The following is a 15,303-nucleotide window of genomic DNA, read 5'->3' as shown; positions in this document are numbered from 1 at the left end:
GAGTGTTGTTTTTTCTCTCTTGCTTTATTTGGTGGTTTTTCGAACTTGTTTGCTTTTGAGTGCTTGAGATACTATGTCATTGCTTGTGAGACATTGATGATCATGTGTTTGATCATAAGCTACACTTAATGCTTGCTTAATGCTATTATCTTATCTATCTTATGTGATCATTCACTATTCTTGGTGATGAGTGCATGTATTTCATTCTTATCATTTTAAGCGCTCCACCAAGATGTATGTGACATGGAAGAGTAACCCATGACTCTAACTCCTTGTGCATTTGCAGTCCAAAGCAAATTTTAAATATGCACAAACTTAGGGGGAGCTCTTACTTATCACATACTTCTCAAAGCGACGATATATTTCATGCTTATTATCATTTGTCGAAGCTTTGATCTATATGTTGTCATCAATTACCAAAAAGGGGGAGATTGAAAGTGCAACTATCCCTAGGTGGTTTTGGTAATTCATAACAACATATAGCTCATTGAGCTAATGCTATTCCAAGATGATTATTTTAGGAAAGCTCAATGATTGGCATGGCATGGATGTGAAAGTGGAACCCTCAAAATGCTAAGGACAAAGGATTGGATCAAGCTCAAAAGCTCAAGACTCTTCATTTTATATTTTAGTGATCCAAGATCACATTGAGTCTTTAGGAAAAGCCAATACTATCAAGGAGGGATGAGGTGTTACCCTTTGTGGGTGGAGCCCTCCGTGGACTCTCGCAACCGTTACCCTTTGTGGGTTGAAGTCTCCATCAACGTGGATGTAGGATAGCACCACCTATCCGAACCACGGGAAAAACATCCGTGTCTCCAATTGCGTTTGAATTCTCCAAACCCTTCCCTTTACATTCTTGCAAGTTGCATGCTTTACTTTCTGCTGCCAATATACTCTTTGCATGCTTGCTTGAATTGTGTGATGATTGCTTGACTTGTCCTAAAATAGCTAAAATCTGCCAAGAACTAAAATTGGGAAAAGTTTAAGTTTTTATTTGGTTAAGTAGTCTAATCACCCCCCTCTAGACATACTTTCGATCCTACAGACCCGAGCGAAAGGCAGGAGGCGCCGCCCACTTGGCGCTCCTGGGAGCGATAATATAGAACCATTCTCATTGCCACAAGCCGAGCTCTTCTTGAAAGGAGCCCTCGGGCCATGGAGCATCAACATTCTTACTGATGACAGCACCTCCGCACTCTGCGTGCCGTCCCTCGATCATCTTCGGCTCCACTCCAAAAGTCTTGAGCCATAAACCGAAGTGAGGAGTAATGCGGAGGAACGCTTCGCACACAACGATGAATGAGGAAATATGGAGGATGGACTCCGGAGCTAAGTCATGAAATTCCAGCCCGTAATAGAACAGCAGCCCCCTCACGAAGGGATCCATCGGGAAGCCTAACCCCGGAAGGAAGTGAGACATGAACACTACGCTCTCACCGGGCTGGGGATTGGGAATAGCTTGCCCTTGAGTAGGCAACCTATGCGGAATTTCGGCGGTCAGGAACTTAGCCTCTCTCAACTTTAGCACATCCTCCTCCGTGACGGAGGAGGGCATCCATCGGCCTTGAAGGTCGGAACCGAACATTGTCGAAGGTCCGAAGCGCCTGGAATCTGAAGCCTAGGGTGTTGGAACTCGAGGCGACGGGCGAACTCGTTTGAGATTGGAAAAAGGAGCAAGGCCTTGGTCTCTTTATAAGAGGTTGAATACCAGGAGCCCTCCCCGTAACCGTTTGGGACTCGCCTTTAATCGAGAAAACATGCTAACGGGCACGATTGGGTTACCCACGTCCGTATTGATGAGGATCCCGTAAAGGGGGGGGTACACGATCTCTGCTTTGACAAGACGTGCCAAGGAAACCGCCTTGCAAAACATGCTGAGGTGGAAAAGTGAAAACGATTCGAGTAAAAGACTTGGTTGTAGTGTGATGGCGCACTACAGAATACGTCAGCAGATTTGATTTGTGTTAATATTATTCTCTCTATAGCAATATGTGGAAACTTATTTTACAGAGCCGGACACTACTCTTGGTGATTACAATCTTCTATGAAGGACTTGGAGGAGGAACCCGCCTTGCAATGCCGAAGACAATTTGCGTGCCGGACTCGTCTTCATTGAAGCCTGGTTCAGGGGCTACTGAGGGAGTCCTGGATTAGGGGGTGTTCGGATAGCCGGACTATACCTTCAGCCGGACTCCTGGACTATGAAGATATAGGATTGAAGACTTCGTCCCGTGTCCGGATGGGACTTCCCTTGGCGTGGAAGGCAAGCTTGGCGATGCGATATTCAAGATCTCCTACCATTGTAACTGACTCTGTGTAACCCTAACCCTATCCGGTGTCTATATAAACCGGAGGGTTGTAGTCCGTAGAGGATCAACTCCATACACAACAATCATACCATAGGCTAGCTTCTAGGGTTTAGCCTCCTTGATATCGTGGTAGATCTACTCTTGTACTACCCATATCATCAATATTAATCAAGCAGGAGTAGGGTATTACCTCCATCGAGAGGGCCCGAACCTGGGTAAAACAAAGTGTCCCCTGTCTCCTGTTACCATCCGACCTAGACGCACAGTTCGGGACCCCCTACCCGAGATCCGCCGATTTTGACACCGACAGAAAGGCATGGAACACTTCACTAGAAATAAAATTAAATTACCATATGAATTTATGAGAGCCACTTATGGATTCCTACCGAGGATGGCAATACCTAGATCTATCTTCGCTTCTATGCCTAGCTAGGGGCGTTAAACGATAGCGCTTGTTGGGAGGCTACCCAATTTTATTTTTATTCCTTGATTTTTGCTCCTCTTTAGTAATAAATAATTTATCTATCCTCTGTTTTGGTTATGTTTTTTGTGTTTAATTAGTGTTTGTGCCAAGTAGAACCGTTGGGAAGACTTGAGGAAAGTCTTTTTGATCTTGCTGTAAAAAAACAGAAACTTTAGCGCTCATGAGAATCGCTGCCATTTTTATTTGGAAAGTGGTATTTAGTTAATAATTTTTGCAGATGATTAATAGATAAATTCCTCACGTCTAGAAATTTATTTTAGAATTTTTGGGGTTCCAGAAGTTTACGTTAGCTACAGATTACTACAGACTGTTCTGTTTTTGACAGATTCTATTTTTCATGTGTTGTTTGCTTATTTTGATGCATCTATGGCTAGTAAAAGAGTTTATAAACCATAGAGAAGTTGGAATACAGTAGGTTTAACACCAATATAAATAAAGAATGAGTTCATTACAGTACCTTGAAGTGGTGTTTTGTTTTCTTTCGCTAACGGAGCTCACGAGATTTTCTATTTTGAGTTTTGTGTTGTGAAGTTTTCAAGTTTTGGGTAAAGATTTGATGGATTATGGAACAAAGAGTGGCAAGAGCCTAAGATTGGGGATGCCCATGGCACCCCAAGGTAAATTCAAGGACACCAAAAAGCCTAAGCTTGGGGATGCCCTGGAAGGCATCCCCTCTTTCGTCTTCGTCAATCGGAAACTTTACTTGGAGCTATATTTTTATTCACCACATGATATGTGTTTTGCTTGGAGCGTCTTGTATGATTTGAGTCTTTGCTTTTTAGTTTATGAGTGGCGGTCAGGGACGAGCGATGGTCTTTTCCTACCAATCTATCCCCCTAGGAGCATGCGCGTAGTACTTTGTTTCGATAACTAATAGATTTTTGCAATAAGTATGTGAGTTCTTTATGACTAATGTTGAGTTCATGCATTATACGCACTCTCACCCTTCCACCATTGCCAGCCTCTCTAGTACCGCGCAACTTTCGCCGTTATCATACACCCACCATATACCTTCCTCAAAACAGCCACCATACCTACCTATTATGGCATTTCCATAGCCAATTCGAGATATATTGCCATGCAACTTTCCACCGTTCCGTTTGTTATGACACGCTTCATCATTGTCATATTGCCATGCATGATCATGTAGTTGACATAGTATTTGTGGCAAAGCCACCGTTCATAATTTTCTCATACATGTCACTCTTGATTCATTGCATATCCCGGTACACCGCCGGAGGCATTCACATAGAGTCATATTTTTTTCTAAGTATTGAGTTGTAATTCTTGAGTTGTAAGTAAAAAAGAAGTGTGATGATCATCATTATTAGAGCATTGTCCTAATGAGGAAAGGATGATGGATACTATTATTCCCCCACAAATCGGGATGAGACTCCGGACGAAAAAAAGGGAGGCCAAAAGAAAAAAAGGAAAGAAGGCCCAAATAAAAAAATGAGAGAAAAAGAGAGAGGGGAGAATGTTACTATCCTTTTACCACACTTGTGCTTCATGGTAGCACCATGATCTTCATGATAGAGAGCCTCCTATGTTATCACTTTCATAAACTAGTGGGAATTTTACATTATAGAACTTGGCTTGTATATTCCAATGATGAGCTTCCTCAAATTACCCTAGGTCTTCGTGAGCAAGCAAGTTGGATGCACACCCACTTAGTTTCTTTTGTTGAGATTTCATACACTTATAGCTCTAGTGCATCCGTTGCGTGGCAATCCCTACTCACTCACATTGATATCTATTGATGGACATCTCCATAGCCCATTGATACGCCTAGTTGATGTGAGACTATCTTCTCCTTTTTGTCTTCTCCACAACCACCATTCTATTCCACATAGTGCTATATCCATGGCTCAGGCTCATGTATTGCGTGAAAATTGAAAAAGTTTGAGAACATCAAAAGTATGAAACAATTGCTTGGCTTGCCACCGGGGTTGTGCATGATTTAAATATTTTGTGTGGTGAAGATAGAGAATAGCCAGACTATATGATTTTGTAGGGATAATTTTCTTTGGCCATGTATTTTGAGAAGACATGATTGCTTAGTTAGTATGCTTGAAGTATTATTATTTCTATGTCAATATTAAACTTTTATCTTGAATCTTTCGGATCTGAACATTCATGCCACAATAAAGAAAAATTACATTGAGAAATATGTTAGGAAGCATTCCACATCAAAAATTCTGTTTTTATCATTTACCTACTCGAGGACAAGCAGGAATTAAGCTTGGGGATGCTTGATACGTCTCCAACGTATCTAATATTTTTGATTGTTCCATGCTATTATATTATCTGTTTTGGATGATAATGAGCTTTATTTTACACTTTTATATTATTTTTTGGACTAACCTATTAACCGGAGGCCCAACCCAAATTGTTGTTTTTTTGCCTATTTTAGTGTTTCGCCGAAAAGGAATATCAAACGGAGTCCAAACGGAATGAAACCTTCGGGAGCGTTATTTTTGGAACAAACGTGATCTAGGAGACTTGGAGTGGACGTTAAGAAACAATCGAGGAGGCCACGAGGTAGGGGGGCGCGCCCACCCCCTGGGCGCGTCCTCCACCCTCGTGGGCCCCTCGTTTCTCCACCGACCTACTTCTTCCTCCTATATATATATCCATATACCCCGCAAACATCCAGGAGCACCACGAAACCCTATTTCCACCACCGCAACCTTCTGTACCCAAGAGATCCCATCTTGGGGCCTTTTCTGGAGCTCCGCCGGAGGGGGCATTGATCACGAAGGGCCTCTACATCAACTTCATGGCCTCTCTGATGATGTGTGAGTAGTTTACTTCAGACCTTCGGGTCCATAGCTAGTAGCTAGATGGCTTCTTCTCTCTCTTTGGATCTCAATACAAAGTTCTCCTTGATTCTCTTGGAGATTGCTACCTCTTGAGCACTGCGTTGGTTTTTCCCCGAAGAGGAAGGGATGATGCAGCAGAGTAGCGTAAGTATTTCCCTCAGTTTTGAGAACCAAGGTATCAATCCAGTAGGAGGCTACGCGCGAGTCCCTCGTACCTACAAAAAACAAATAAATCCTCGCAACCAACGCGATAAGGGGTTGTCAATCCCTACAAGGCCACTTATGAGAGTGAGATCTGATAGATATGATAAGATAATATTTTGGTATTTTTATGATAAAGATGCAAAGTAAAATAAAAGCAAAGTAAAAGGCAAAGGAAATTACTAAGTATTGGAAGATTAATATGATGAAGATAGACCCGGGGCCATAGGTTTCACTAGTGGCTTCTCTCAAGAGCATAAGTATTCTATGGTCGGTGAATGAATTACTGTTGAGCAATTGATAGAATTCAGCATAATTATGAGAATATCTAGGCACGATCATGTATATAGGCATCACGTCCGAGACAAGTAGACCGACTCCTGCCTGCATCTACTACTATTACTCCACTCATCGACCGCTATCCAGCATGCATCTAGAGTATTAAGTTAATGAAAACAGAGTAACGCCTTAAGCAAGATGACATGATGTAGAGGGATAAACTCATGCAATATGATGAAAACCCCATCTTGTTATCCTCGATGGCAACAATACAATACGTGCCTTGCTGCCCCTACTGTCACTGGGAAAGGACACCGCAAGATTGAACCCAAAGCTAAGCACTTCTCCCATTGCAAGAAAGACCAATCTAGTAAGCCAAACCAAACTGATCATTCGAAGAGACTTGCAAAGATAACCAATCATACATAAAAGAATTCAGAGAAGATTCAAATATTGTTCATAGATAGACTTGATCATAAACCCACAATTCATCGGTCTCAACAAACACACCGCAAAAAGAAGATTACATCGAATAGATCTCCACAAGAGAGGGGGAGAACATTGTATTGAGATCCAAAAAGAGAGAAGAAGCCATATATCTAATAACTATGGACCCGTAGGTCTGAGGTGAACTACTCACACTTCATCGGAGGGGCTATGGTGATGATGTAGAAGCCCTCAGTGATGGATACCCCCTCCGGCGGAGCTCCGGTACAGGCCCCAAGATGGGATCTCATGGATACAGAAAGTTGCGGCGGTGGAATTAGGGTTTTTGCTCTGTATCTGGTCGTTTGGGGGTACATAGGTATATATAGGAGGAAGGAGTACGTCGGTGGAGCAACAGGGGGCCCACAAGGGTGGAGGGCGCGCCCCCCTACCTCGTGGCCTCCCCCCTTGTTTCTTGACATAGGGTCCAAGTCCCCTGGATCATGTTCGGTGAGAAAATCACGTTCCCGAAGGTTTCATTCCATTTGGACTCCGTTTGATATTCCTTTTCTTCGAAACCCTAAAATAGGCAAAAAAACAGCAATTCTGGGCTGGGCCTCCGGTTAATAGGTTAGTCCCAAAAATAATATAAAAGTGGATAATAAAGCCCAATAATGTCCAAAACAGTAGATAATATAACATGGAGTAATCAAAAATTATAGATATGTTGGAGACGTATCAAGCATCCCCAAGCTTAATTCCTGCTCATCCTCGAGTAGGTAAATGATAAAAACAGAATTTTTGATGCAGAGTGCTACTTGGCATAATTTTAATGTAATTATTCTTAATTGTGGTATGAATATTCAGATCCGAAAGATTCAAGATAAAAGTTCATATTGACATAAAAATAATAATACTTCAAGCATACTAACTAAGCAATTATGTCCTCTCAAAATAACATGGCCAAAGAAAGTTCATCCCTACAAAATCATATAGTTTAGTCATCCTCCATTTTTGTCACACAAGAATGCTCTCATCATGCACAACCCCGATGACAAGCCAAGCAATTGTTTCATACTTTAGTAATCTCAAACCTACAAACTCGCATGCAATATATGAGCGCGAGCCATGGATATATCACTATGGGTGGAAATAGAATATGATGATGGGGGTTATGTGGAGAAGACAAGAAAGGAGATAGTCTCACATCAATGAGGCTAATCAACGGGCTATGGAGATGCCCATCGATTGATGTTAATGCAAGGAGTAGGGATTGCCATGCAACGGATGCACTAGAGCTATAAATGTATGAAAGCTCAACAAAAGAAACTAAGTGGGTGTGCATCCAACTTGCTTGCTCACAAAGACCTAGGGCACTTGAGGAGGCCCATTCTTGGAATATACAAGCCAAGTTCTATAATGAAAAATTCCCACTAGTATATGAAAGTGACAAAACAAAAGACTCTCTATCATGAAGATTATGGTGCTACTTTGAAGCACAAGTGTGGAAAAAGGATAGTAGCATTGTCCCCCTTTTTTGGCCTTTCTCTTTTTTATTTGGGACAATGCTCTATTAATGATGATCATCACACTTCTATTTATTTACAACTCAATGATTACAACTTGATACTTAGAACAAGATATGGCTCTATATGAATGCCTTCGGCGGTGTACCGGGATATGCAATGAACCAAGAGTGACATGTATGAAAGAATTATGAACGGTGGCTTTGCCACAAATACTATGTCAACTACATGATCATGCTAAGCAATATGACAATGATGAGTGTGTCATGATAAACGGAATGGTGGAAAGTTGCATGGCAATATATCTCGGAATGGCTATGGAAATGCCATAATAGGTAGGTATGGTGGTTGTTTTGAGGAATATATAAGGAGGTTTATGTGTGAAAGAGCGTATCATATCATGGGGTTTGGATGCACCGGCGAAGTTTGCACCAACTCTTAATGTGAGAAAGGGCAATGCACGGTACTGAAGAGGCTAGCAATGATGGAAGGGTGAGAGTGCGTATAATCCATGGACTCAACATTAGTCATAAAGAACTCACATACTTATTGCAAAAATCTACAAGTCATCAAAAACCAAAGCACTACGCGCATGCTCCTAGGGGGATATATTGGTAGGAAAAGACCATCGCTCATCCCCGACCGCCACTCATAAGGAAGACAACCAAATAACACCTCATGTTTCAAATTTGTTACACAACGCTTACCATACGTGCATGCTACGGGACTTGCAAACTTCAACACAAGCATTTCTCAAATTCACAACTACTCAACTAGCACGACTTTGATATTATTACCTCCATATCTCAAAACAATCATCAAGCATCAAACTTCTCTTAGTATTCAAAACACTCATAAGAAGAAAAAAATTAATCTTGAACATCTAGCTTGTTAGGATTATTTAAGAAAATTACCATGATATTTAAGACTCTCAAAATAATCTAAGTGAAGCATGGGATATCAATAGTTTCTATAAAACAAATCCACCACCGTGCTCTAAAAGATATAAGTGAAGTACTAGAGCAAAACTATATAACTCAAATGATATAAGCGAAGCACATAGAGTATTCTAACAAATTCCAAATCATGTATGGCTCTATCAAAAGGTGTGTACAGCAAGGATGATTGTGGAAAACTAAAAAGCAAAGACTCAAATCATAAAAGATGCTCCAAGCAAAACACATATCATGTGGCGAATAAAAATATAGCTCCAAGTAAAGTTACCGATAGAAGTAGACGAAAAGAGGGGATGCCTTCCGGGGCATCCCCAAGCTTTGGATTTTAGGTGTCCTTAGATTATCTTGGGGGTGCCATGGGCATCCCCAAGCTTAGGCTCTTGCCACTCCTTGTTCCATAATCCATCAAATCTTTACCCAAAACTTGAAAACTTCACAACACAAAACTTAAAGTAGAAAAATCTCGTGAGCTCCGTTAGCGAAAGAAAACAAAATACCACTTCAAGGTACTGTAATGAACTCATTATTTATTTATATTGGTGTTAAACCTACTGTATTCCAACTTTTCTATGGTTTATAAACTATTTTACTAGCCATAGATTCATCAAAATAAGCAAACAACACACGAAAAACAGAATCTGTCAAAAACAGAACAGTCTGTAGTAATCTGTAGCTAGCACAAGATCTGGAACCCAAAAAATTCTAAAATAAATAGCTGGACGTGAGTAATTTATCTATTAATCATCTGCAAAAAGCATTAAATAAATATCACTTTCCAAATAAAAATGGCAGCAGTTCTCGTGAGCGCTAAAGTTTCTGCTTTTTACAGCAAGATATCAAGACTTTCCCCAAGTCTTCCCAACGGTTCTACTTGGCACAAACACTAATTAAACACAAAAACACAACCTAAACAGAGGCTAGATAAATTATTTATTACTAAACATGAGCAAAAAGCAAGGAATAAAAATAAAATTGGGTTGCCACCCAACAAGCGCTATTGTTTAACGCCCCTAGCTAGGCATAAAAAGCAAGGATAGATCTAGGTATTGCCATCTTTGGTAGGCAATCCATAAGTGGCTCTCATAATAGATTCACAAGGTAATTTAATTTTCTTTCTAGGAAAGTGTTCCATGCCTTTCCTCAACAGAAATTGGAATCTAATATTTCCTTCCTTCATATCAATAATTGCACCAATCGTTCTAAGGAAAGGTCTACCAAGAATAATAGGACATGAAGGATTGCAATCTATGTCAAGAACAATAAAATCTACGGGCACATAATTCCTATTTGCAAAAATAAGAACATCATTAATTCTTCCCATAGGTTTCTTAACAGTGGAATCCGCAAGGTGCAAGTTTAGAGAGCAATCATCAAAATCACGGAAACCTAACAAATCACACAAAGTCTTTGGAATCGTGGAAACACTAGCACCCAAATCACATAAATCATAGAACTCATGGTATTTAATCTTAATTTTAATAGTTGGTTCCCACTAATCATAAAGTTTTCTAGGGATAGAAACTTCCAATTCAAGTTTTTCTTCATAAGATTGCATTAAGGCATCAACGATATGTTTAGTGAACGCTTTCTTTTGACTATAAGCGTGAAGAGAATTTAGCACCGATTGTAACAAGGAAATACAATAAATCAAAGAGCAATTTTCATAATTAAATTCCTTGAAATCCAAAATAGTGGGTTTAGCAACATCTAGGGTTTTAATTTCTTCAATCCCACTTTCATCAATTTTATCATCAAGATCTAAAAACTCTGGATTCTTGGAACACCTTCTAGGTAAAGGTGGATCATATTCAGTCTCATAATTATTAAGATTCATATTGCAAAACAAAGATTTAATAGGGGACACATCAATAACTTTTAGATCTTCATCTTTATTTTCATAGGAACTAGAAGAACACGCTCTTATAAAGGCATCTTTCTTAGCACGCATCCTAGCGGTTCTTTCTTTGCACTCATCAATGGAAATTCTCATGGATTTGAGAGACTCATTGATATCATGCTTAGGTGGAATAGATCTAAGTTTCAAAGAATCAACATCAAGAGAAATTCTATCAACGTTCCTAGCCAACTCATCAATCTTAAGCAATTTTTCTTCAATCAAAGCATTGAAATTCTTTTGCGAAGTAATAAATTCTTTAATATTAGATTCAAAATCAGAGGGCATCTTATTATAATTTCCATAAGAATTGTTGTAGGAATTACCATAATTATTAGAGGGATTACTAGGATAAGGCCTAGGATTAAAATTTCCTCTGTACGCGTTGTTACCAAAATTGTTCCTACCAACAAAATTCACATCCATAGATTCATTATTATTCTCAATCAAAGTAGACATGGGCATATCATTAAGATCAGAAGAAACACTCTTACTAGCAAATAATTTCAAAAGTTCATCCATCTTTCCACTCAAAACATTAATTTCTTCTATCGCATGCACCTTTTTATTAGTAGATCTTTCAGTATGCCATTGAGAATAATTAACCATAATATTATCTAGGAGTTTAGTAGCTTCTCCTAAAGTGATTTCCATAAAAGTGCCTCTCGCGGCCAAATCTAAAATATTTCTAGAAGCAAAATTCAATCCGGCATAATTTTTTTGTATAATCATCCACAAATTCAAACCATGAGTAGGGCAATTACGTATCATTAATTTCATCCTCTCCCAAGCTTGTGCAACATGTTAATGATCAAGTTGCTTAAAATTCATAATATCGTTTCTAAGGGAGATGATCTTAGCGGGAGGAAAATACTTAGAGATAAAAGTATCTTTGCACTTATTCCATGAATCAATACTATTTTTAGGCAAAGACGAGAACCAACCTTTAGCACGATCTCTAAGCGAAAAAGGAAATAGCTTCAATTTAACAATATCATTATCCACATATTTCTTCTTTTGCATATCACACAAATCAACGAAGCTATTTAGATGGGTAGCGGCATCTTCACTAGGAAGGTCGGAAAGCGGATCTTTCATGACAAGATTCAGCAAGGCAGCATTAATTTCACAAGATTCAGCATCGGTAAGAGGAGCAATCGGAGTGCTAATAAAATCATTGTTGTTGGTATTGGTGAAGTCACACAATTTAGTGTTATCTTGAGCCATCGCGACAAGCAAGCAATCCAACACACAAGCAAATAAAAAGCAAGCGAGCAAAAAGAGGCAAACGGGAAAGAGAGGGAGGATAGAGAGAGAGAGAGGGCGAATAAAACGGTAAGGGTGAAGTGGGGGAGAGGAAAACGAGAGGCAAATGGCAAATAATGTAATGCGGGAGATAGGGATTGTGATCGGTACTTGGTATATTGACTTTTGCGTAGACTCCCCGGAAACGGCGCCAGAAATCCTTCTTGCTACCTCTTGAGCACTGCGTTGGTTTTTCCCCAAAGAGGAAGGGATGATGCAGTAGAGTAGCGTAAGTATTTCCCTCAGTTTTGAGAACCAAGGTATCAATCCAGTAGGAGGCTACGCGCGAGTCCCTCGTACCTACACAAAACAAATAAATCCTCGCAACCAACGCGATAAGGGGTTGTCAATCCCTACAAGGCCACTTATGAGAGTGAGATCTGATAGATATGATAAGATAATATTTTGGTATTTTTATGATAAAGATGCAAAGTAAAATAAAAGCAAAGTAAAAGGCAAAGGAAATTACTAAGTATTGGAAGATTAATATGATGAAGATAGACCCGGGGCCATAGGTTTCACTAGTGGCTTCTCTCAAGAGCATAAGTATTCTATGGTCGGTGAATGAATTACTGTTGAGCAATTGATAGAATTCAGCATAATTATGAGAATATCTAGGCACGATCATGTATATAGGCATCACGTCCGAGACAAGTAGACCGACTCCTGCCTGCATCTACTACTATTACTCCACTCATCGACCGCTATCCAGCATGCATCTAGAGTATTAAGTTAATGAAAACAGAGTAACGCCTTAAGCAAGATGACATGATGTAGAGGGATAAACTCATGCAATATGATGAAAACCCCATCTTGTTATCCTCGATGGCAACAATACAATACGTGCCTTGCTGCCCCTACTGTCACTGGGAAAGGACACCGCAAGATTGAACCCAAAGCTAAGCACTTCTCCCATTGCAAGAAAGATCAATCTAGTAAGCCAAACCAAACTGATCATTCGAAGAGACTTGCAAAGATAACCAATCATACATAAAAGAATTCAGAGAAGATTCAAATATTGTTCATAGATAGACTTGATCATAAACCCACAATTCATCGGTCTCAACAAACACACCGCAAAAAGAAGATTACATCGAATAGATCTCCACAAGAGAGGGGGAGAACATTGTATTGAGATCCAAAAAGAGAGAAGAAGCCATATATCTAATAACTATGGACCCGTAGGTCTGAGGTGAACTACTCACACTTCATCGGAGGGGCTATGGTGATGATGTAGAAGCCCTCAGTGATGGATACCCCCTCCGGCGGAGCTCCGGTACAGGCCCCAAGATGGGATCTCATGGATACAGAAAGTTGCGGCGGTGGAATTAGGGTTTTTGCTCTGTATCTGGTCGTTTGGGGGTACATAGGTATATATAGGAGGAAGGAGTACGTCGGTGGAGCAACAGGGGGCCCACAAGGGTGGAGGGCGCGCCCCCCTACCTCGTGGCCTCCCCCCTTGTTTCTTGACATAGGGTCCAAGTCCCCTGGATCATGTTCGGTGAGAAAATCACGTTCTCGAAGGTTTCATTCCGTTTGGACTCCGTTTGATATTCCTTTTCTTTGAAACCCTAAAATAGGCAAAAAAAACAGCAATTCTGGGCTGGGCCTCCGGTTAATAGGTTAGTCCCAAAAATAATATAAAAGCGGATAATAAAGCCCAATAATGTCCAAAACAGTAGATAATATAACATGGAGTAATCAAAAATTATAGATATGTTGGAGACGTATCAAGCATCCCCAAGCTTAATTCCTGCTCGTCCTCGAGTAGGTAAATGATAAAAACAGATCCGATGAATTGTGGGTTTATGATCAAGTTCATCTATGAACAATATTTGAATCTCCTCTGAATTCTTTTTTGTATGATTGGTTTATCTTTGCAAGTCTCTTCAAATTATCAGTTTAGTTTGGCCCACTAGATTAATCTTTCTTGCAATGGGAGAAGTGCTTAGCTTTGGGTTCAATCTGGCGGTGCTCGATCCCAGTGACAGAAAGGGAAACAACATGTATTGTATTGTTGCCATCGAGGATAAAAAGATGGGGTTTACATCATATTGCATGAGTTTATCCCTCTACATCATGTCGTCTTGCTTAAGGCGTTACTCTGTTCTTATGAACTTAATACTCTAGATGCATGCTGGATAGTGGTCGATGTGTGGAGTAATAGTAGTAGATGCAGAATCTTTTCGGTCTACTTGTCACGGACGTGATGCCTATATACATGATCATATCTAGATATTCTCATAATTATTCGCTTTTCTATCAATTGCTCGACAGTAATTTGTTCACCCATCGTAATACTTATGCTATCTTGAGAGAAGCCACTAGTGAAACCTATGCCCCCCGGGTCTATTCTCCATCATACAAGCTTCCACTCTATTTTATTTTGCAATCTTTACTTTCAATCTATATCATAAAAATACCAAAAAAATTATCTTATTATTATCATCTCTATCAGATCACACTCTTGCAAGTGGCCATGAAGGGATTGACAACCCCTTTATCGCGTTGGTTGCGAGGTTCTTATTTGTTTGTGTAGGTACGAGGTGACTGTCGCGTGGTCTCCTACTAGATTGATACCTTGGTTTTGATAAACTGAGGGAAATACTTACGCTGCTTTACTGCATCACCCTTTCCTCTTCAAGGGAAAACCAACGTAGTGCTCAAGAGGTAGCATTAGGGCATAACGTAATCTTAGTGAGACTGATTACACAAACTCGGTGGGACCGATTATGGTAATAAGCTAACCAGAGAGTTGGTCAGGCAAACTCGATGGGACCGATTTGCTCATTTCGGTTGGACCGAAACGTTACGAAAGGGAAACAGAGAGTTTGCATTGTGAACTCGGTGGGACCAATTGCTCATCTCGGTTGGACCAAAACGTTACGAAGGGAAACAGAGAGTTTGCAATCACATCTCGGTGAGACCGAGATCCCTATCGATGAGACCAAAGTGGCTAGGGTTTCTAGCAGTGGCTATGTCAAGTGAACTTGGTGGCGTCTGATAGATCAAATCGGTAGGGCTGAGTTTGACTTTTGTTTTGGGACATATGTGGATATGATAAAGTGGTTGAGGGCTTTTGGAGCATATCACTAAGC

Source organism: Triticum urartu, chromosome 3 (genome assembly GCF_003073215.2).
Source record: "Triticum urartu cultivar G1812 chromosome 3, Tu2.1, whole genome shotgun sequence".
Taxonomy (NCBI): Eukaryota; Viridiplantae; Streptophyta; class Magnoliopsida; order Poales; family Poaceae; genus Triticum; species Triticum urartu.
This window is presented reverse-complemented; position numbering follows the sequence as displayed.